Below are 4,295 nucleotides of genomic sequence, written 5' to 3'. Positions count from 1 at the left end.
ACCACATCCATAAAATTTATCCCAAAAAATGATTCCTTCAAATAACTTTTCACTTTCTTTTTTATATATGTTTGAGAAGTTATTTATGAGTCTCTCTCTAATTATAATTATAAAGTTGCATTATGAATGAATCTTGCATCTATTGGTTGCTGATTGAGAAAAAAGAGAGTACATGAATCCATAAATCCATGGCCTATGGAATATGAATAGAGGTTAAAGGTGTTAGCATCTTGAATTTGTGGATAAGAAAGCATAATCATCTCCAAAAGCTAGATTTTTATTGTTAAAAGCAATATTAAAATAGAGCATCACAAAACTCACTTTATAATTGCTATTTTAGAAATTTACATTTAGACATGTGAAATTCTAACTAATTTTAGGAATATTGTTCATAAAAGAAGAAAAGAGAAAAAGTATGAATGAGAATAGCTCTCTAGCTTTTCACTTCATTCTTCCCGTCAAGATATTAAGCATTCCACATGAACATAAAGGCTAAATGTTTTGTCCTAGCCTCTAGGTCCCTTAGTTTCACTCATACATGTATCATTAGGAAGCATCAAGCTCTTTTTTGGGGCCGCCAATCAATTGGAAGCTATGGTTCTAAACAAATTACGCTTCTGGATATTTTGAGAAAAGAAAATGCATGTTATGAAGTAATTAACAAATAAACTTCTTTTATATTCCAAAATGTTACATAATGGTAGTACACTTGGTCACCGATACTTTCTTAATGCTCATTGGTCTATAGAAGAACATTGAATATGCATATAAAAGAGATATTTGACTCCATTTTCTCTTTAATTTTGATATTGTACATTCCTTTGATTTTAATATCTTTTTAGAATTAATTAACAATCATCGTGTTCTCCTCAATCAACATCTTGGTCTACTCTTGGAGCTTTTTCATCCACCTACTTTGTGTCTTGTATGACACGTTTTTCCTCGTAATCCATTTTGTTCTATAACAAGTCAATCATATACTTCTTGTTGGTCCTGGAAAATATTCCAAACCACAAAGAGCAATAAAATATAGGAGTAGTCCTTAAATCCTTGTGATCTCCTATCATGTTGGAATAATCATATCCATTAGAGATGGTAGCTTCCAAATTCACAATAGAAGATACAAGATCTTGTACAAGGCTTCACACTTACGCTCAACAACAGATATCTTGGCTCTTGCAACAATGAAGAACACAACAAAATGTGATATGTAATGTGAATTGTAGAATTCTGCAAATCATTGAGTCTTTAACTTGGAATTTTTGTATTAATTAAAGAAGACAATCCCTTCAATCCCTAAGTCAGTCTCTCTTTCTCTTTCTTTCTCTCTCTCTCTAGTGAAAACACAGAATTATATTAATAAATGTGTGTGCAAGACACTACTTACAATGACACCATGGGTGTCACAATACAATGAGTATGGTCACCACTAACTACATCTCTCTCTCTCTCTCTCTCTCTCTCTCTTTCTCTCTTTTGGTAAAAGCACACAATTATATTAATTGTATGTAAAATCCACTTAGTTACAACACTTCTTAGTCTCCTCTACCTATCATATGCCTATGTAGGGAGAGGGACGTTCTGTAATGCTACTAAAAAACATGAATATGCATTTGAGGAAATGATCCCCACATTCTCTAACATCCAAAAATTCCACATGAGAATACCTTTAAGCTTCTTTATATAGGCTTTCACCCCATGTCTATTATCAAACATGAAAGCATTATGCATATTCCAATTGTGTTGTAGACCCCAATAACGTAAAAATTGGAACAATATCTCCATTTCATCATTTGATCCATTTTGAACATATTGAGAAAAAACCCATTGTTGAGGTCTCAAACAACAACAGGTTAAAACTTGCCAAATGTTTGATAAGTAAATCCAAATAGTACACGCTATAGGACATTTAATGAACCTATGTGTACTATCCTCCAATGGAACGATGCAAAAGAAACAAGTGCTAGACCCTAGTCCTCCTCTCTTTAAGGCTGAACCTAATGGGAGCCCACCAATCATGACTCTCCATATGAATACCTTTTCACGAAATGGTAGATGGGAATGCCAACCACGTTGTAATATTTTCCACCACCTTGCATCCGACTTATATACATTCCACAACTTCGTTGCTTTAGGAGATAGCCAAGATAATGATGCCATCGCATGATGATACAATATATTTGTAGTGACATGTAAAAAGTGTGTACCATATTGTAACCGCCAATCTACCCAAGGTGCAAAATTGGTTTTCAATGGCAAAGATCCTTGCAACAATGGTATATCATGTAATTTCTCCCAAATAAATCCATAATTTGGGGGAATACATAACCATCTCTTGGCATCTTCAAAATCCGACAACCGTTGAGATTCATTATCAACCACATCTTCCAAATGTACAATCCCCAATCGAAATAAATGATTGAATTGAGACCTTAACTTCTCTTTCCCATGCCAAAACAACACTCGAGAAGAAACAAGCAATTCGTTTTGTAATGAATTACAATATTCTCGATCACTTGATAGTCCCCATTCAAAAAGAGATAACGCATCTTGCCACGATCTTACCAAATGTTGTCCACATACAGAATGTCGAATCTTTAGAGGAATACTTCCATTCAGTAGTGACCATCATGATGCTTGAATCTTTGTTTTCCCATGCACCAATCCTTCATGCTAAATAAAATATTGCAACATAGATATCTATGGTTGATCCTGTTGACATATATCTCGTAATAATGTAAATCTACAAGCCATCAAATGCCTTTCCAAATCCAATATTGCTGCACTACCTAACCTTTTAGGAGTAGCCAAATGGTCCCATGAAATCCATGTAACTCCCATCATTTCTCCCTTCCACCACAACATGAACTGAATAGGTTGTAACATGCTTTTTAATGCATTCTTAGTCCAAGGAAGTAAAGGCAAAAAATATAATAACATGGGTATCAAGATACATTGCACCACTTTGAGTCGTACATGAAAGGGCCATAATTGAGACTTCCAATACATAATTTGTCCCTCAATTTACTACCAATACAATTAATCAATTGAACATTTGTAACATCAATGCCCAATGGATAATCCAAATGTCGATAAATAGAACCTCGTGTAATCACTAACCCTCGCCATCCCAAACATTCCAAATCACTCTCCGTACAAGAAATAAGGCGAGACTTCCTCCAATTTATATACAACCCTGAAGCCAAAGCAAATTGATCCCAAACTTGCATACTCCTTTTAAGATTTTCTTTTGAGGCTTGTAAAAACATAAAAGAATCATCTGCCAATGCTTGTGCCACCAATTGTCCACCAGAAGGAAGATGCAAACCCACAATATCACCATTGGTCGCAAGATTTGACAACATTACTAACAAAGGACGTGTAACAATAGCAAATAACAATGGGCTTAGTGGACATCCTTGCCGCACGTATCTAGTAAGAAACACTTTTGAAGTGACTCCGCCATTAAGCATCACAAGGGAGGTTGCATTTTGCCCTAGCAAAAAGATAAGTCGACACATACGAGGACCAAACCCCATATTATACATCACACCTGAGAGGAAAGACCAATTAACTTGATCATAGAATTTTTCCAAACCTAATTGCACCATAACCATTTCTTGATGTGTATGTCGAACATAATCGATCGCCATTTGAACAATCAAAACATTATGCAATATATTTCTACTTGTAATAAAACCATATTGAGATGGATGAATAAGTTGAGGTAAGAACTTCTTAAGTCTGTTGGATAATATCTTTGCAAACACTATGTACAACCCTCCCATCAATGAAATAGGCCTCCATTGATGAAATGACTCCGGAGATGGTACCTTTGGTATCAATTTGATTAAGCCCACCTTCCAACTCTCAGGCATGAAACCAGAATCCCAACATTGTTGAAACATTTGTGTGAATGGACTCTTAAGCATGCTAGCCTACTTCTTAAAAACTTCATTTGTAACACCATCCCAGCCATGGCTTTTACTATTTGGAAGGTGTAACAATACCTTTTCCACCTCAGCTTCTTCAAAATCAACATCCAATTCTTGACAAATATTTGTATTCATGACACTCCCAATTACATTATAAAACTCTCGTCGTGCTTTCAAGACATCCTCATTAATAATAAACTCTGGCCCAATCAAATTCTTAAAATGAGTAATACATAACTCAATAACCTCGACTGGGTCTACAACAATGTCATCCCCAATCTTAATTTGTACCACATTTGAACGAGCATATGGTGGTCTTAATCCTTGAAAAAATAGATAAGATTATGATTGGTTATCTAT

The 4,295-nt window shown here is 35.0% G+C and overlaps 1 pseudogene; it reads left to right on the top strand.

Annotated features, from left to right (window-relative positions):
* The first annotated feature begins 1,149 nt into the window (after nt 1-1,149).
* Nucleotides 1,150-1,310, top strand: LOC147862654 (5.8S ribosomal RNA; annotated as a pseudogene).
* The last annotated feature ends 2,985 nt before the right edge of the window (nt 1,311-4,295 follow it).

The sequence above is a fragment of the Azolla caroliniana genome, unplaced genomic scaffold (genome assembly GCF_043228905.1).
Source record: "Azolla caroliniana isolate FFs.n. ecotype wild unplaced genomic scaffold, voAzoCaro1.0.p SCAF_6, whole genome shotgun sequence".
Classification (NCBI taxonomy): Eukaryota; Viridiplantae; Streptophyta; class Polypodiopsida; order Salviniales; family Salviniaceae; genus Azolla; species Azolla caroliniana.
The sequence above is the reverse complement of the archived record's forward strand: the minus strand, read 5'-3'. Positions and strand labels throughout refer to the sequence as shown.